We start from the raw sequence: 21,576 nt of genomic DNA on the forward strand, positions 1-21,576 counted from the left end.
CCAAGGTGGATGAAGAATCAAAAAACACAAAACAGTCTTGATGAAATGAAGTGAACAGCAAAACTACACATCAGTTTACAAACTCTTTCAATAACCTCCACATAAAAAGTTGTGTTAGAGTTTGTAAACAAATGTTTTCATATAGTATTGGAGTTAAACTCAATGTCAAACTCTATTCATTAATACTTTCCATTCATCATATGATTCTTGGTTCACTGTGGAGGCGATAAAAACAAAGTTTTCCTCAGGAGTTCAAGGTCACACAGGGAGTAATTAATGACGGGGTTAGAAGTTATTAGTATATTTGACTTCTTCTTTTATTAATATAGTATACTTCAAACGAAGGCTACGTTCATGCAATACTGCTGGAGAAAGATGTCATAGTTGTGCACAAACATTTTCACTTAATGGGAAATGTTTTGTTTCCTCAATCACATTGATCTTGCTTGTGTAACACACACACACTGCACACAGACAGACACTCTCACTTATATTCATACTTATAAATGCAATTCCGAGTCTTAACAACAACATGCACCTTCACACAGAAAGGCCTCAGTAAATAAGCTTTTGCTTTTGCCGTGTCACATTTAACTGTGGCATGTTTTTCCACATTGAATTCATCCAATTAATAAGTCAAAAGTTGCCACTAACTGCGGCACATTTCCAACTGTCACCGCCGCACCATTACACATAAACATGAAAGTCTCTTATCTTCAAATCAAAACCCTTTTAACGCATTCTAGTATAAAAATACCACGACGCATCAATCTATTCATGAGTTTTATCAATGTCATGTCTGTAAACACAACCTCTAATCACCTTTATTGAGCATGTGCTTAATATGCTTACTTTGTTTCTGCGTAAAGATATTCCGTTGGGAAATAGGATTATATTACTGTATATATATATATATATATATATATATATATATATATATATATATATATGTGAGGGTGCCTTTGATCTATAATGCAGTGTCATTTCTTACAGAGACTGTTGATGAGATCTTCAGCTTCATTTGGCTGAGGTCTCGAAATTATTTTTCGTCAAGAGGGAAAAGGCACACAGCTAATAAAGCCTGGGACTAAGTCATCAGTGAAGGTCTCTGAAGTCCATAATGCTGAAGTGTCACTGAGAAATGTTGCTGTAAGTGGAACAGTGCATTCCACTGCAGCGATGTGGAATGTCCCAATGTAGATTATGTTCCTGCTAGACAGCCTTAAAAACATGCATGTAGATATTCCTCTAGTTATTTGGTTGCAGTCGAAATAACAATGATACCTAATTTAGTATTCATTTAAGAGGAAATCTAAGAAGGAAATGCCATCCGAAGTGTTTTTAGAGGTTTTTTGCTTTGTTAACTATTTTTAAATGTTCTACTGTTGTGAAATATTTAAGCTTGTATGTAATTGTCTCCAGGACAACACACTAGCAAGGCAAAGACCTGCATCTATGTTAAGAATGTCGCCTGCACTTGTCGCTGGCTAGCTAACTTGATATCATAGATAACAAAAAGATGGCCGTATCATTTTTTGATCTGTGGCCCCCCAGAGCCGGAAGTAGCATGTCAATCAAATTCAAAATGAGTGGTTTTGGCTGTCGATATATTCCCATTAATACATTGTCCAGGACAGTGGTCCCCAACCACCGGTCCGCAGACCGATACTGGTCCATGGGCCATTTGATACCGGGCCGCACAGAAAGATTGAATACATTTATGTTTTATTTTGAAAGAGGTTTCATTTTGAAAAATCACCGGATACATCTGTCTGTGCGTCTGTGTCTCTTAACACATATCAAGACGCTCGTCTCAGTCAAGTGATACTTTACATCAAAAAATTAAGCCCACAAGCAACAATGAGTGGAAAACAAACGTCTTTAAAGAGCTTTGAAAAGGGAAAAGACCCAATGAGGAGGCATTTAAAAGACAACATCAGGAGTCCTACTTAAAATATGTGTTTATCGCTACAGGTGATTCTCATGCGCTGCTCTGCATAATATGCAGGCTCGCAAATGAGGTAACGAAACCTTCATAACGGCTTCGCCGGCACCCGGCGTTAAAAGACAAGCCCTTGGAGTTTTTTAAAAGACAGAAACATGAACAAGAAGGACATAAACAACTACTGATGGCCACCACATCAACACATGCGAGTGCACTGAGTGCGTCATACTTAGTGACTAACCGTGTCGCTAAGAGAAGAAACCTTTTACTATAGACGGAATCGGAGTTTCGGGCTTCTGGTGGAATCGCAATGCATGCTGGGGTGGCAAGCCTAGAAAAGTGAGCACCAACTCTACAAGGGCCGCCATATTGGATTTCTTCTCTACATGTTTACATTGTATTTATTCTTCAAGCGTGTTGTAAACAAACCTACTACTCTACAATGAGTTCTGAACTCCTTTCTTATGATGAGCTTCAGATGTGGAAAGTCGAAGCTTTGAAAGTATTTTGTCGCAAGAGGAATTTAAAGGTTTCAGGAACAGAACTTGAGCTTATTGCCAGGGTGTTTGCTGCATCAGAGACGGGCATTGAGGAGCAACCAACAGTTAACGAAAGACTTTCAATCACAGACAAAGAAAAGACTAAGCTTTTGGTTATGCCGAGTGGCGTTTCAGTGCCTGATCCCTTGACATTGCAGGATGGCTGGGTCAATGAAAACAACAGCATGACTTCTTGGCCGCCGATATACCTCAGAGATATAACATTATGTTTAATGTCTGACCACCCAGGGAACCATGTCGAGTTTCATAAACCAACTTTGAACAAATACAAAGAAGGCAAAGCATTTAGACTGTTTGACTCTGGCTGGTTGAAACAAATATCTTTCAATCCTCTCGCAGATTCTGAGTTTTGCTTTTTGAAAGCCAAATGTTCTCATTCAATGAAAGTTTCCCATACGCCACATTCGGCATGGATCTGCGCAGTCAAGAAAACTGACGATATCATAAGTGCTTATTGCAGTTGTGTTGCAGGGTAAGCTATACAAATATATACCTAACTTGTGTTTGTTAATTATTATAAAACTCAATATATAGAAAGTACATTTGTCAATATATAAATCAAGTAGATAGACTACATACCCCAGGTGAGTTCAGGATCAGGGAACTCATTTGTTGGTTTTCCTTGCATGAAATGCTCACTGCAAATCCGCGAAGATTTCTTGGGCTTCCAAGACTTCTCATTGTAATCCTGTCTCTTTACAGCTTTAGTCCATGCTAGCCTTCTATCATCAACATTTAGTGCTGTTGGAAATGGAAATAGTTCGAACGGGGGCTTGCAGTCGCAATTTTTGCAATTGTGAAGCTTACAATGAGATTCTGCCCATTTATTTAGCTTTCTCCCACTGTTTGAACATCCTTCCACCACACAATGTCGGTGTCCAATAACTAGAAGAGCGATGAATACACACTAAAAACTAGCCAAATACAATGTAAACACGCTTGAAGAATAAGCTAAATACAATGTAAACACGTAGAGAAGAAATCCAATATGGCAGCCCTTGTAGAGTTGGTGCTCACTTTTCTAGGCTTGCCACACCAGCATGCATTGTGATTCCACCGGAAGCCCGAAACTCCGACTCCGTCTATAGGTGAAGAATTTATCCCCCTATATTGGACCGGCTCGTTGCAGAGACACAAGCTCAGGGCTCCCACTAATTCAGCGTAATGGTGAGTTTTATATTTATATTTGTTTTTATGCAGGCCATATCATTTTATTCCGTCATATTTATTCCGTCATATTTATCCCCCCCCCCACACCCACTTTGAAGGCCGGTCCGCGAAGATACTTTCTTATATGAAACCGGTCCGTGCCGCAAAATAGGTTGGGGACCACTGGTCCAGGAAATGTCAAGCGTCATCATACAGTTTGAGCTTTTGAATAATTCTACTCTGGTGTTTATGTCTCCCCATCTTCATTGTCATTACCATACAGACCTAACAGCAGTGCTGCATTTGAACAGGATCTATGCCATCATAACTTTGGATTCCTAACTTGGGAAATCCATAAATTAGGACGGTTCTGTAATAACTAAATTCCCATTTTAAGATAATATAGGTTTTTTTTCCTGAATGCAGTTTGGAAAATGCAACAATCCTAAATGTCCTCATAGAACTGAGCACAGCAGATTCCCATTCACCCTTAATGTGCAGACATTCATGTTTGTTTGTCTGTTTGAAGAATAAAAAGCTCCTTCATAAAAAAACACTGTCTGACCAAAACCAAGGCCAAAGATGTTAGCTCAAATATGAGCGTGTGACTTCAAGTCTTTACAACATATTAGGTTTGACGCTGCGATATAGATCACAAGGACGGCTTGTTCATACTCATGGCATTGACACTGAAAACCTTAAAGTTGATGTAACCAAGTCATAGTTGTCAGAATTATATCACCAAATATATCACCAAATAAAAATAACCTTTAAATCAGATGACACAGTAATAATAGAGACAATGAATAAAAAGGATGAGGACCTTTGTCCATCACATCACATTATAATGATTATAATAAATATCCCATTTGGAAAATATATGCGATTATACATCCGTCCTTGCATCTCCTCATCGTGCTAAAGGAGGGAGGAAGAAAGGAGTGAGATGGAGCCGAGCTAAGCAAAGCTGCATCATGTATGTGTTGAGACTGGATGAGTTGTACACAGGACAACCATTAGGCTGTGTTCAGTCACCTGAAAGCCCTCCACAACGCTGTGGCAGCTACAGTTGTGGCAGCTGTGGCTGTCACTCTATGGATGGATTAATGTTGAGTAATCATACTTAATTATTATCCCCACCTGCTTGTGGACAGTCTGAGACTGTGGGACCTTGTAAAACGCAGAGCTGAGAGCCAAGGAAGCGTCTTTGGGGATCTGGTTGAATGTCACCAGGCAAGCCGGCCCAGCCAAGGAACATTGAAGGCTGTCAGGTTGGCCCAGTGCTCATGGAGACCATATAAAAACGAAAAGGTCACCAGTTCAATGCCAGCAGCCGCCAATATGCTCACTGGCGTGTCCCAAGTGTCCTTCAGTGTGTTAGTTTTCCAGAAGTTTATTTTTTTTTCAAGAAGGCACATCTGCTTAGCAGAAGAAGGACTGAAAACAGAAATCCTGTTTTATATTATGTATTGCAAAAGCAGTTGTATGTGTAGCAGTGTGTGTCACTCAAGCAGTGTTTTACATTCCGTTTGCTGTTGTTCTGCCTTGTTCTGTCGTTATCTATAGTTTCCAGTTCACACAATGTATATCTGTCTCTAACAATATAAAACAAAATTGCTTTGCTATAGAAATCTATGAAACTATTTATTTTCCAAAGCTGCATAATTAAGCTCAAACTTAATGTTTCAGGTGAACCGTTCTGCCAGGGCTAAAATGTAATCGGCTTTTGCTCTGTAAAAGATGTGACCACACATAAGAGTGCAGGATTGTTATTTTTTCACATGTTTTGCCTGTTAATCAAGAGCAATTTAAGTCCAGCTGTGCTTTAGCCAGAAACTCTGACTTGGATTAATGGTCAATCCACTCGTGTGGCTGAGTCACTCCATTATACTGTATGTCCTCATATTGGGGAGCACGTCACCAACTGTGCACAGAACAATGTGCAATCAGTCATGGTCTAATCACATTAACTCCTAACAGAAAAGTTCAACTGATGACTCTCTCCTGTTCGGTAAATATGAAGCCGCCGCCCGTTTGTTAGCTCAGTTAAGCGTAATAAACTCGTGAGATATAATGTGTTCTTTAGGTTTCATTGTGTTCCCTTCGGAAAAGCCGGAGGAGCCATTTCCCTGCTTCCAATCTTTATGCTTAAATAAGGTAACTGGCTGTAACTTCATATTAAGGAAGCGAAAAAAAACACATTTCTCAAAAGCATAAGCTATTCCTTTAATAACTAGCAAAGGTGGAAACAATGGACACAATGTAAAACACATTAACACCAGTAATAAAGCAGGACCGTACATAAAATAAGAATTATATTATGCGTCTGCTGCAGTTTTTAACATTTGTCCTCAACAGCCAACTTGATTAAGTACAAATAAAAGTAAGACAATAATAAGAACATGTGCTTTTATCATGTGATCTAAGTGTAAAGTCCTGACCCAGGTAGAGTGTGTGCCACGCTCCATCTCTGGTACGACCTGGGGACACGCGTATGATTTCTACTTCATATCTCCACGTTGAGTCAGATGTAGTAATCCAATTACTGCAGTTACTATGCAGATATAATTAGCTTCCCAGCACAGCGTATCATTCTAGACTTGCAGAAAAAGTGTAATTTTGCATTTGTTTCCAGTGATCAAAGGTATATGAGGTTTTGTCTGCTTTCCTATGAATTTATGTGGTTTCTCATCATAACTTGTTTTGTTTATCTTTTTACAGTAACTTAATTGCTGCCTGTGGAAACAGATGTCTCCACACCTTTCATTATGAGAGGGCAGGCTGCGAGATCCAACAATCCTGGCTCCACAGGCAACTAGAACGGCACACAAGACAGAGAACGTGGTTTCGTTAGATTAGCAAGAAAACAATGGGAAATAAAGTGAAAGATAAATTACCTCTTCATTGAGTTTTCAGCTTGGTCAACAACTGCACATTCTGAGAGTGGGGAGCTTAATACCAATTGTCTTTTCTTTTTAAAGTGTGCTCCGTCTTATATATACACGCAACATGAGGCGTCTGGGAAGTGTCTTGTTTTTAATACTCAAGATGCAGCGTAATTACAAATCTAATGAAAAAGGCTTAAAAGAAAGTGTTTGCTTCAATTTTTAAAGCAACACGGCTGTTTTGTGTAGCTCTGAGTTTATGTCCGTGGACAGATATGTTCCTCACTGATAGGACGTGGACTTTTCCTAACGCCGTTCAGAGAGGGGTAATGAAGCGTGTCCAAGGTTATGTCTTTGCACATCCCTTCAGTACTTTGTAGCACGCTATAGCACTTATTGCTGCGTTTATAAGAGTTTATTTGAAAGGAAATGAAATAATAAATAACACCTTTCCTCCTTGTTTACGTCCAGTGTGATTTAGATTTTAATGAAGAACAGTTTTACCCGGGGAGTTATCGAATGCAAAGTGGATCGCAGCAGTTCAGCATTTCCCAGCTCGCCATTAAATGTACTTTAGTTGAAAGACTTGAGTTGTAAATGTCTCGTAAACTTTGCTTGGAGGTTTCATCCATCACTCCGGCTGATGGTGAACTGAACCAACATGTTTTTTCTAATATTTTAACCTAATTAGTGTTTCCTCTCAAGATCTGCCACTTCATTAAAACGACGTGACAAATGGATCCAAAAACTAAATACAAATCAATATCAAAGCGACGTCAGATATGTGATGTTAAAATGTTGTAGCTGCATGCAGAAAAAGTCTGAGCCTCTCAGAATAGAGCGACACGCCAACTAATGTGTGAAAGCGCATTAACATGGGCAGCCTTGGCTGTCTAATTTACCTCAGGTCATTAAGAAAGTTTCATCTTGTTTCATTCCCACTGGCCTCATACTGCTAAGCCCTGTGTTACCCATTTACTGCTGGTGTTTATCCTTCAGCGTGACACTTTGTCTCCTCAGCTTCTTAATTCACAGGAAGACCCTCAACGTACCTACGGTGGGAGAGAACTGCCAAACTCCATATATTCACAACTTATTGTCATTGAATGGATTAACACCTTTTATTTCTTTCTTATGAGTTGATGACCTGTGTTTATTTATTAATAAGTTACCGACATGTATTATTGGCAGATTCAAAGGATGAATTCCAGCCAAAGGTTGTTTTTTTTTACACCCACATGTTGCTGCTACCAGCTTTTAAATGATTAAATGTTGGTTAATTATGTATTAGCCTTTAATAGCACCATTAGTTATTACCTATGAAGCTTTAATAAAGGCCCCCTTACTAGAAAGTGGTTCCAAACTCAGTATAATGGTGCAGTCACCACTGGAAGTAGAAGACAGATGAAACGCTCACATATGGTATAATATGAGTGCTCATATGTTTGTGTATCTGTTTACTCACAACAGACAGATATTTATTGTGATGGGACACATGTTGATGCTGCAGGCTTTCCCTGTGTCGAGTGGCGGCTCGGTTATTCTTATCCCTGAGTGAGTGAACTATTCTTGCACTTATCTAAACATGCATAGACATTTTTATAAACCTTTGTTATTCTTGTTGTGCGGTATTTCCCTGACTTTTTACAGCCCTTATTCTGCATCAGACATTTTGTGGGTCATCGTTGTCGATTCCTGATTAAATACGTTTCCCTCTTTTGCATAATGCTGTGAGCACATTCCCCCCCTCCTTTGCTGGTTTACTGTCAAAACAAGTGATCTGGGTTACCCCCTTTATCAGCTCCCCACTCAGCACTGCTACAGATAAATCCCTCTTACTCTTTCACCATGCTGCTTATCACTTACTGTGCCATGATGTGGTCGCAGCAAACACAGCAAAAAGAAGACGCATCTGCTTGTCTGCTGAAGTCCACTGCTGCAGATATGCCTGAATTTTAAATGTACCTCTGAGGTAAGCTTATTTAAGCCTTCTAGCAATTAAAGTTGCCAAAATGGAGAGTTGCCATTTTCCCTCTTAACAGATTTTTGAGTTTACATCTTAATGATATGAGGCAAGAAAAAAATGGATTTTCTGGAAGTTGTTGATTTCTTGTCACTATTCTATTCTGAAAAAGTCTAATCTTGATTTAAAGAGCTTATCCTGTATGCTTGGTTCATTAGCATGCATGCAATCTCATGTACGCTGTGCATTCTCTGACCACTAGTGGAGCAATGTGTTGGTGCATAAGCCTGTGTACTGTTTGCATTAGATGTTACAGCAAACACAAAAGGATCTGCATGCACTCATGAGCGATAATGGAAACCTGTAGGAGCAGATGCTGATATGTTAACTTGTTGTATCAAAGCTACGTTGCTTTGTGCATTTCCATCAGCCTCATATGCACTTTGTGTTTGTTGCTGATTAGCAATTATTAGCGTGGTGGGTGGAGGTACTTCTTCTGAGAAGCATTCCATGTAAACAAGAAAAGCTTCACAGGGTTCCTTTAAAGTCAATCCCCCCAAATTACACAAATCTCACCAAGGGTCTATTTGTAATTATTAAAAGTGAGAGCTGTGCGGGTACATATATGTGTATTAAACAGATTAAAACATACAGAACGCAGCTGTAGTTGAGAGATTGTTTAATCAGTTCTCTGACCTCCTGACATGTCGCAGGATCTGGGAGTTTGTCTTGACCTACTTAACAATTAGCATCTTTACTCACATCTTCCTCGTCTATCTGGCAGACGTTTAAATTGAAATGGTCCCTTTCTGCTTGGAAAGCGTGAAGACTGCATCTAACAAGACTTTATTTTCCATGTGTATGAGCTATCTGACCTTGTGACAATCACATTGCCACCCATGTGTATAATAGCTGTATCAGAAAATGGATGTTAACATACCCAAACATGTATCTGTATTGCTGATACAAGGTCAGACTGTATATCAGCAGTATGAAATATCTGCAGGGGACAGAAAATTAAATAATCATGTGGTTTGAGTACCTTATATATATATACGGTATGTAATATATAATGTGTTATGAAGTGTTGTACCACACATCAATTGTTACATTTAGCAAACATAACAGCTAGGAGCCCTTTTAGAAGAAGCGTCCTCGTGTTGTGGAGGGTATCATGCCGGATAACGTGCATTCGTGTGTGTGTCCTTAACAGAGCTCCACAATATGTTTGGATGATTTGAGGGCACGAGGCATAAACGCGTGTTATAAATTTAGCCAGTGTCTTGGCCTTCCTTCTCCTCCTCGTCCCCCTGGCGACCAAGGCCAGGTCCCCGCTGATGGAGAGAGAGGGGTCAACTCTGGCAGCAGGAACAAAGTGGACTTGACAAGTGTGAAAGATTTAGTGCTGGGCATTTAGAGTGATCATCTTTTCCCCTTTGTCAGCAGGTAGAGAAATTTATCCGCCCTTACTGTGTCCTTGGTTCAGGTTTGATGGCACAGGGGGAAATCCTGTCTCGGTGCATGTCTACCCTCTGCTGTGATGTGGAGGCCGGTCGGGTACATTGCCCTGTTAATGACTGTTATTGCTCAAAGTGGGATGATTATTATTACCTCGAAGCCTCAGTTCTGACTTCCTGTCTGCCTGAACTGCATTTTACAGATTTATATAAAAGAGTAACAGGACATATTCCAGCTCCATAGGGATGGTTAGAATGTAATCTGCAGATGGTTATCAATCTTAAAACTATTTCTGCCCTGTTGAAGGGAATTACCATGCTTTTGTTGTCAAGTCATATTTCAACCCTTTTCTTCTTACTTCATGTTCTCCCTCACCACAAGTCCCCTCTGTATTATACGGCTTAATTTTCCTGAAGAGCAGCAAATGTTACAGTTCAGTGAAATTTTGAGGCCTCTTAAATCCCTGAGACTGCGCTTGATAGATTTCAGTAAACTATAAAATTAAATATGGAACCTCCTGTGTGAATTGGATTTAAATATCCCTATTACTCCGGCAAATGAATGAAAAAAAGTAAGATTAACTTTTAAATGATGGTGAGAATCCTCCAGTGCTACCGCTTCATAATTAGGTCATTAGTGCAAGTATGATGCTTCATAATCCTTCCCAGCGGCAAGCATGATGCCACAGATCCATATCACCCTGTTATCAACACTCCAGAGATGTAAGTATTGCTTTTCTTCCGGATCTCTCCTGGACAGTGAGAACAAACAATAATAAGCCGGAGAGCCACTTGAGTTACGTGCCAAGAGCCTTGATGTGATGCTTCAGACGAGGAAGGTTCAGGTGAATGTTAAGCAGTCTTTAAGATGGGTGCTGCTTGGCTGATCCCCAGATCACCCAATTACCAATTACCATTTTATTCCCCCATCTTTTTGGATTGACTTTATTTTTTATTCCAGAAGGTTTATAAATTTAAAAACCCGACTTTTTTTGTGTTGCTTCTCCTTCCAAAGTGGATGATACAACATTACATCAACAACAACACATATGTATGCACAGAGCAGGTTGGAACTTAACCTTTAGTCCTTGGCCTTTTGAAGTGTGTGCTTATATTTCCAACTGAAACACACACCTCCATTGTGCAATAACAAGAAATAATAACTGAAGCTCTCAGAATTAATGAACTCAAGTATAAACTTGACTTTCAGAACTGAAAACTTCTAGTTTTCATTTATCATCTGAGATACTAGAAGTGTGACCAGAACAACAACACATCATCATGTGATTTGCACAGAGTTGTGGAACAAAAGCACGACGAACAAAACTATGACAGCAGGATATTTTAATATTTCACTCCTGTATCTTTTCTGTTGCAAAGCAGATAAAAAAAACTAGGAAATGTATTGGGAGATGGGACAGATTTCTGCTATTTAATTTATACCAAAACCCAAACAACTAAAAACTGTCATGTAGGTCTAGATTTATGAATGCTTTATTCAACTCAATACAAATCATATCCATGGAACCCAAAGGTCAAAGGCTAAAAGGATGCTGATAGTAAAACAATAGTCACCCCTAACCATGAATCTCACCTTATCACCTCTCCTTCCCTACGTAGACTATCTATGGTGTGCTAAGCAGAAGGTCTTGGCGGACTAAGCAACTCACACAGTGTTCCAGTTCTGTACAACTCTGTACTCTCACAGGCCCTTGTACTTCTTGTTAACTGCAGACCTGAAAACATATCCATCACATAAAAATGCCGAGTTTTGACCACGAAAATCCTGCACGAATCTCCTCGACAGTGATGCAAGCATAGCATATATAAAATGCAAGTAAATAACCAGAATACTGAAGATGACATGAAACATTGATAGGAAAGGTAAATATGCTCAATTTGATATGGCAACCTTTTATAGATTATTTCAGTAAGGCAAACCCTAGACTGGTAATTGATAATGCAGTGTTCTCCATGAATGATGATATCTGTGACATCCCTTTGTGTTTGTTTGTGTGTTTGTTTTTTCTCCATTACACTAAGTAAATTGTATTGTAGAAAACCTGGTAAACAGTTCTCGGGTCTGTGAAACCACTTTGTATCGTACAAACGGCTCGTGTGCACCTCTTCATAGCACATAACATGCAGATGCTTCAATGAGGGACAAACAGTCAAAGCTCTCCTCCCTTTCCCCTAATGTGGAGGGTACAATTCATACTGCCGGCCTTAACCTCCTTATTTCTGTTGGCATGAAGAACAACTATTAACGCGATGCACCACAGATCCTTTCTTGCCAGCATTCAGCAGAGGTGGACCTACAGGAAGAATCGCACATCCTCTCAGCGAAAGTCAAAGCCAGCAGCAAGGCTGTCTTGACTGACAACGACCTTTTGAATTGGCCTCAAGAGACAAAGATTTCCTCCTGACCGCTTCCAGTGGAGGATCCAAGAGAAGTTGGCGTTCAAACTCCTCATGATAGGAGTTTATTGCTGCATATGCTTAGCACAATGGAAGCACCTTTGTAGCAGAAGCTAGAGAGGACATGGAACCATTTGACAACAGATCAATGTGTCTTCACTTACACTACCTCTTGAAACCCAGCCATGGTGATCATTAAGGGTGGTATCTACAGCTTGCCTTTCACGGTGGCTGGATTCTCTTATTAGCACAAGGTCACGCAAGAATCTCAGGAATACGAGAGCACACGGAAATCCATTTTGTCAGGGTTCAAGGAATGTGTTTTTGTCTAGACCAATCTGCGTCCTGTAAGGAGCTACTGGTGGTTAGGGGCAAGGCTTTGTCTGTGGCACGACAAAGAAAAACAATGGTGGCTTCTATAAAGTTTAGCATAGATGCTGCAATAGCATCCATTATATCAGAACTGGAGGTTATGTCTTCATTGAAAGAAGAGCAAAGAATGACACTCATGGATTTTCTTGATGAAAAATATGTTTTCCCTCTTCTCCCAACTGGCTTCGGCAAGAGTTTGATAGACAGATGATTCACCCAATCACCTGTCAAGTATTTTTTGAAAGTGCCTGCCCTTTTTCAACAAGTTTCCAATGATTGCTTCCCAGGTGGTTCTGTGTAAACAAACCATCTGGCACAACAGGTTAACATACAGGTATTAGCGCCGCGGACTGAACAACAGCTGCAGACATTGCTAGATGCACCACTGTGTCCCTTGAGCGGCTGTCGCAGACTGCATCATGCCTGTATTGCTGCCCACCTAAAACAGTGCACATCTGATCTTGATACCATATCTGTTTCCACTGTATCATTTCAAATTAGTTGAGTGACTAATACTCTATCAAGAGAAAGGACGTAAGAAGAGAACACGATATGTTTCCATATTTCCATAAATTGAAATCCCCTCAGGGATCAATAGAGCGTTATAGTTAAATGGCACCAAATGCTACATTTCATGTACTATTTGCACTTGATGAGCCATAGCACAAGAAAACCATACGCCTGCAAACATTTCATATCTTCGCATCAATTGATCAAAATGATATGATCCTGATTTTACAGCAGTAGCAAAGTTGCAGACTGAGCATAAAGGTACCAATCAAGTCCTCACACTCACACGACTATACTCTGGCACAACTATAGAATGCATCTATTTAAAATATAACTAAATATTCTTTGTTAATCAAGAATGTTGATTGCATTTCAGAGTGATCTTCCTGGCTTCAGCTGCTGTCCTGGTTAATAGTCAAGTCTAGTTATGCTGGCTATGAGAGTACAACTGTAGGAAGGAGATGAAGGGATGACTTTTGATCTGATAATATGTTAAATAGTTGAAAGGTAATGGTAGGGATCCATAATATAATCAGAAGATTACAGACTTCTTTCCACTAGAGCTTTTCCAATTATATACGATACTTGAGACGGAACTATGGATATCTTCATACTAACAATTTTTGGAGACGTAGTGGAAAATTGTATTTGCTTAGATTGATAAAGATGAGAGAGTTTCGGTAATGACTCTTCCACCTCTTGAGTTGAACCAACAGAGGATTAGAAAGTCGATTAGTTTCTGCCCATGTAGCTGTTCAACTTAACATATCTGCTTCAATGAAAATATTTGGAAGTAAATGAAAGCAGTGAAGTCCTCAAAAACCAAATATGTTAAATTGTTGTGCATGTACACTCATTGTTAGTACTCAGAAAACATTAGTGGAGATATTTTCTCTCTACATTTGATTTGACAAGTCCAAATGTAAGACGCCATAGCATGAATAGAACCATGAAATGCTGTATTTCCACAGACAACCACGACTTCAAACTGCATTTGAAATCTGGGTTTGAAACAGGGGAAAAAAAAGATCATTATAAATATGGGGAAACGCTATAAACCATCCTCAAAAGGAATTTTTATAAGCCTGGGATTTCTAATAAAAATCTGTTTCAGATTCAGAAATAAGGGTGCTCTTTGTGAGATGGTGGGAGCTATTCAGCAGTCCACTTTGAGTTCCTATAATGGAGCATTGTCTTTGAAAACCTGCTTCATGTTTCAAACAGACGGCCCATGAAATGAAAGAGTAAGCATCGGATAAAAGAGTCTCAATGTTGATGATGGTTAGAAAGCCAAGACAGAAGGAAGCAGCCAGCTATGTCTCATTTGGGCCTGATTCAAACAAAATAGACAATGGGCCATTAAATTGTGACATGTTTACAGCATCATGCCACGTATGAATGATGTACAGTATGTGCTACAGTGTTTCAAGGCAAATGACAGGTTACAACTGCAGCACTGTAATATGGCAAGAACACGCAGATTCAGCAGGAAACAAAAACTATGACAAGTGGATAAAGACTTTGGCAAATGGCTCCATAAGTCTCTCTTGTCACTTACATATATGCTCTCCCATGCGATCCATCATAGCGATGATTGGAACCGGACTGAAGCTCAGGTCAGCCCTGCAGCTGGCCCATTTAAGGGAGTGCAGGGAGAGGGAGAGGGCATGGTTGGCCTGTTTAAAGGTGATGTAAACAGGCTCTGATGGATGAAGGACTCCCGTCCATCCATCATCCTTCCATCCTGAAGGGCCTTAATCTTCTGCAAACACAATCCTGCCACGGCGCCCCTCATCTCCCCCGCCTTGTCTCTCAAGCCCCTAATATCCCTTCGTTTGGGGACCATGTTCTTGCAGTTCCCGACACACTCTCACTGGACAGAAAGAAATGACACCGTCTAGAGGTTATAAGCCGCGAAAAGAAACGTGGCGGAAAAGACTCCTGAGTTATGAGTTTATTCAACGTCCCATTGTGTGTTACTGCTCAGACATAAATAATGCAGGACCAGACAATTGTTGACATCTCATTAATTGATAGCACCCCAACTGTTATACCCTGCCATAGGCCAGTACTCTGAATTATCTGGCATGATGGTTTGTCTGCACCTCTTTCTCTTTCTTGTAATTACTGACAGTTTGAGTACGAATTCAACACACGTGAAATAGGACGGGGAAGAAATTAGACAGTGATATTGACAAATGTGCATCGGGTGCAATGAAGCCCACTCTATCCCCCACATATTGTTGTTATTGTACTGTATATCCTTTTGACTTTCAATTGATTTGAGGCATTTTTGGCTTTCTCTCAGTTGTCCTTGTCCTTCCTGTCTGCGCTGATGCAGCCAAGCCGCTGTCTCAGCTAAATAATGTAAGACTTCAGGGCCTGACGGGAAGCTTTATAAATGGTTGCCAGGCTGGCCACCAGACATTGACAGAGATTGATAGAATGGTTGTCTTATCTTGATAAGTTACAATATGGATAATAATCGGCAAGACAAAGTTACTTTTATTCATTGTTTGGACAAGGTCCTTTAGTTCCATTGCAGGGGAATCTCAATCCTTCATCATACAACTCTCAACGGTTTGGTGAAGACTCCTTGCTGTTTTAACATGACAAAGCCCTAAAACACAAAGCCTGGTCCACAAAGAAATGTTTTTCCAAAGATGGTGTGGAAGAACTTGGCTTTATTTTCATTTTTTTAACACGGGAAATATGTTTGCCAACAGGGAAAACCAGGCTAACATAATAATTCTAGTCTATTTACTTTCCGTCTCTATGTTGAAACTAATATGTTCCAGTTTGAACACAGGAATAGAATAGAACATGTCTTTCTCACATGCACCCACACAAACATCATCACAAACACACACACAGACACACACACAGATAGTCCACAGTTTAAATGTTGTTTGTAGTAGTGGGTTGCCAGTCAGCGATGCACGTGAGACTGGGTGGCCTGGTCTCTTGAGTGTATCATTTTGTTGCACTCCCCCATCACTCACTGCATGCAGCGTCTGTATCCCTGCCATATACCCCAGGCAGTAGCTACCAATTGAGTGGGAAGTTTACTGCACAAGCAACCTATTATTATGAGAATCACACACAAAAAATGAAATGAATGCCTCAAATACTTCTGCGCAGATTTTGTGTGATTGGTGGGTCAATATCACCTTCTTCAGTCTTCATGTCACAGACTGGCGCTATACTGACATTTCTCAGAAGCAAACAAAAGGCAGAAGTAACACTCTTCAGTTAAACGTCCTTTTGAACACAGATTTTCACACTCTTAAACATGAACTGCAACCCTGAAATTACCTGGAAGAGCTGCATGTGAGAACGCAAATGTCAAAATCAGTTAACTTTACCGTGCGAGCTGCCTCGTACAAAGTGGTTGTAACGTCTGAATGAGCCAATGTGTGAATTGAGCATAGAATACTATGTTTAAGGTTATAGAGAAACAATTTTCAGGGCCTTTGGAATAAACACACACAAGCAAAATGCCAATTTAGTACGTTTATCAGGCTATAGTACGAGGTGCTATAGGGAGTTAGAGGCAGTCTTTTAGTCTGGAAGTCTTTGTTTTCTGCACTTCAGTCTAAAGTCATTCACCGGGTTATTTGTTGTTCTTTGCCTCTGTGTTTAAAATCAACCGGCGAGATTATTTGTGCCTTTTTAGAGCAGTTCATCCGCCAAGAAACATTTGTATAACTTAAACCCCAATCTACTTTCATTTAAGTCGTGCTTACGGTTGATACGTCCAGTAAATGCAAACACGTTCTCCTGACACTGTGTTGGCCAATATGTTCACTGTTGGCATATCCAGCACACAACACTGACTGAGAGAAGAAATAGCCTGTAGAGTTACAGTGTGAGAGTTTTATTTGGCACAAGATATGTTCAGTGAAAGGGAGATGGTGAGCACTTTCCAGAAATATTTATTGCCTGTGAAGAGACGTCCACATTTTAGGGCTGAGATTCAGTGGATATGCGTAGAAACTGTGATTCACATTGACTCTTTCTTTGCTGCTCTGCTTGACTTCAGTGTGTGGGAGATAAAAAGAAACTCCATACAATCTGTCATTCTGTAGTCGGGATATTAACTGTGGAAATGTGAGAGAAATGAAATATGATAAGTATGGAGAGAAAACAATCAATACGACAAGAGTTTTTCTTCATCTTGTCTGGAAACCCGTGTACGGGCGTGAGGGTTATCGATGGACGCTGCTCTCTTATGTCTTAACCGCAGTGGGAAAGTTAACTTCATTGCTGTTATTCTTTGGAATCTTAAGAAGCCAAAGAACAAACTTCAACAGGCAAACTTCCTCTATGCTGCGAGCAAAAGAGAACGTACAAGTGCAGTAACAAAATAGCAATGTGGAGAACTACAGTGGGCAAAAACATTCCGATTTTTCTTCATCGCAGGGTGAGTGTCCTCTCCGACTGCTAATCAGAACAGATCTTGAGCTGCTGCACCGCTGTGTCCAGAGAAAGAGGGCTGTTAGGGGCCTCAGTGCCTGAGTGCCACCTGGTCCTCTCCATCCTTTAACCCATCTTACATGCCCCACCAAACAGTCAGATCCCTCACTGCGGACAGCCATTAATCATCCATTAATCTTCATTCCTGTTTGGTCCCACATGATTTACTGATATCCGGCCTAAAACACACTCTGTGCTCTTTCATATTGTTCTGTTCTTCTCATGTGGTCTCTTGCCAGCTCGATTTATATCGTAATTATCGAGGCGATCCCTCATGGGTTTGTTGTCCTTTGAGGGAGAAATGATAGGTACGAAACAGACTCGCAGGCCTTTGATAGATGTGTTGTTTTATCTCGCTGTTAGCGGTACAGCCAAGTGAAGTGTAAAATCACAGACAATGTTGCTGCGCCGAAGCTTCCCCCAGGCTCCGAGTCAGCAACAGGTCCCGGGAATCCATGCAAAACAAATACTAATAATAAACATAGAGCTCAGTGTGACACACAGCTTGTGTTTTACTTGCCTTTAGAATATTTAATGACACTGATGTGTCTTCAGAGGGTGACATAAACATTCCCCCACACGCAGATGGAGAAGATCTGATTACAAATAAGACCCCTCAAATAAATACAAAAAACAACTGTTAGTGTGAGGAGTTAGTCTTAAAAGAAATCCTCCAAAGTTCCTCACCTCAGTGGACTTGTGTGTGTTTGTGATTCAGGGTCTTGACTTTTCAAACTCTGTGGAATGAAGAGAGGAGGATTTAACTCTCACTGTTGGTGTGGCTGACAGCTCCACAAGGGAGGTCATCATAATTCACTCACAAAGTCAATACTGCTGTGTTGTCAAAACAAGAACCATCTTGACTAGCATTCACTAGACGCTCACTTCTCTACTTCAATTGGGCACTGGCAATATTTCTATCTCAGCACTAGCCCTCTCCAGATGGCAGCAATATTACCTGCGAAGGTCACACGCTCATCAATCTGGATGATAGAATTATGTGCACGTAATCCAGGGACATGCCTGTGCAAATGTGTCACATGTCCCTTGCAGAGCAGTGAAAGTAGAAAAGTCTCACACTCGCACGGCTCCATTTGTTAAACAAATATGCACTTGATGCAGAGGGCTTGTGATCAGTTGATGTGAAACCACATGATGCATCTTGTTACATCTGATGTTCTTGTGCTGTAGGTCATTTCTTCTGTATATCAGTGTAGGTGCATTCATTGTGAGATAAAGACGTCGGTGTCTAAGTGCTTTATAAGGCTGTGTGAGGTAACATGGTGTTGGGAACCACAGCTAAAATAAAGACAATAATTCATGAAAAAAAACAATCAATAATGGACCTCTTAAAATAGTTTGTATTGTTCCCCCGACATGTTTCCTTAACAAGTGGCGTCTTGCAGTTGTGCAAATAATGACTGTAATCTGTCAGTTGCAAAGGCAGAAGTAGCGTGACAGCTTTCCACTACTGCAGATTGTCTAAAGGAGAAAGGCATAGTGGAGTGTTGCCTGTGCACAGCATGTGACATGGAAACATGAGTTGTTTTTAGATCTGTCAAATGGGTTGTTTCAAAAGGCACTAAGAAGCTGCACATTTAGGTACCAAGATCTCTTGTAAACTTCTGCTACATTATCAGAATGAGGCCAGAAATATGAAGCCACAACTCACACTGGTGAGCTTTAATAAAGTAGACTTACTAATCAGATTTTAAAGAATAATTATAGTGTATTAAATGTGTGTTGTGGCCAAAAATACTGTCCAGCTGTCAGTTCTTTCCCCACTACAGCAACACACACTTAAACTCAATGCAACATGCTTTTCCATCCAGCAAAACTCTTTTCAACCCCATCCATCTTGAATTGAAAATGCAACTCAATGCCAAAGAGCTGTAAAAGAGTTGTAGGTGCCATCTTTTTCATTTCCCTCACCTTCCCCTCCTGAGTGGATATTTCAGATGTATTCCACACTTGCCTGAGGGATAACAGTGGAACTCTACCAGTGGCACTGCTGTACCCGAGAGTTAATAATTAACAAGCAAACATAATGTAGAAATTGTAATGGAATACGAAATAGCAACAATATCATGGCAGTGCACTTAAATCTTTAATATTTTTAAATAATATTGTGACCTCCACTGAGGTTTCCACGGGATGCAACATTTTGTCTTATTGGCTCACCTCAGTCGTCACTTTACATACAGTGTAGTGTAAAAAAATATATTTCAAAAATGCAAAGGTAGCCAGAAGCCCAACATTAACATAACAAGGGGGAAAAATGGTGACACACACACACACACTCACCAGGCTGGACATCATGCCATGAAGCCGTTCACATCTCCTTCCCCCAGCAACACCAAAGCTGCACGTGACAGTACTTTAATGCGTCTTCTCTTTACCAGCCGCAGTTAAATGTTACTTAAACACAGAGCACACTGCAGTTCTACCCATAGTGCTTTGATTTAACCAGAAATGACACTTCTGCCTCCAGAGCAGTTTTACCTTTAAGATGTCTGTAGAAGTAAAAGAAATCCTATCTGTGCGGCTTAAGCCTCCCTGAAATCACTCCCACCTGCACACCACTACAGTCGTGGTGCCTGCGGGTTCACCGTGTTGCTCGAGGACACTTTTACACCAAATGACACATTGGCTGTTGCAAAGATCCAACCCATGACCCTCCAGTTAGACAGCCTTCTCTCTCAGTGCAGTGCCGCCCTGCAGACGTACTTACTCAATGTCCCGGCATAAGGCAACACAAATCATCTCAAACCTAATGCCTTATTTCCTGATGGGATGAAACAAGTTCTTGACACAGGAAGTTAGAGAATAAAGGAGTATTCTCCAGAGCACGGAGGGGTGTGAAGAATGTACTCACAATTTGCTTGTTTTACTCAGTTGGCAACAACAATCTGTCAGACAGCTTACTGAGATTCACTCAGTGTCTTATTTGAATATACACCAGGCCGAGGAGGAACACCTTATCAAGGAGATGTGAGCAGCTGTGATAAATTTGCTGTATCCAGCTGCATTGAGCTGATAAGCACCCAAATTATATTCTCTCTACATGCCTGCTCTAATTAAAAAAGTCTCTCAGGTTCGGCAAGTCACCATTTGATGTGTTTAATCTTTGTTTAAAATGATGCAAGTAGTGCACACAATTTTCCAGCGCTCAGAGTAATAAATAAATAAAGAGAATATTATACGCCCTCCTTTTTTCCTGACCACCTGCTGCTCTGCACATGGAAGCTGACATCATCAGTATTCAGCCCGCCTCTTCCCCTCCTGTCGCTTCTCACAAAGGAGCCCTCGGGGCATTAGTGGTGAACCCCTACCCACATGGGACCTGTTGGTCCCCCTGACACCTGTCTCCCTCAGGTTGACCCCAGTCACGCTATGGATCACGCTACAATGCCTCCAAGTCTGAATCTGCCGCCATAGTCAGACAGTGACAGGCAGCTACCACTGGCCAACATGCAGGGAGGTTTTGGAAACAAAGGAAAGCTTCCAGAGAATGAATTAAAAGTATAAGATCATATTTATTCAGACATTGTGGTCACTTTCACGCTCTAGTTGAGTATTGATTGTCGAGCCCTTTAGCTGAGAGATACACTTAATGGAATTAAAAAAGTTTCTCAGGATTGACTTGGAAAAAGCTAGGGTTGTAACCATGGAAGAAAAGCAAAACAACAAGACGGAAATCTCTGCGCAGACAAATCAATAGTTGTCCCCATCCACAGCATATGATGTGGAAATCTTTATTTTCTGTTTGCCAGTGGAAGCATGTCATTTTGTAATGTTTCACAATCACCGCTCAGGGGACCTTAAAGACAAACTCAAGAGT

Source organism: Cottoperca gobio, chromosome 20 (assembly GCF_900634415.1).
Source record: "Cottoperca gobio chromosome 20, fCotGob3.1, whole genome shotgun sequence".
NCBI lineage: Eukaryota > Metazoa > Chordata > Actinopteri > Perciformes > Bovichtidae > Cottoperca > Cottoperca gobio.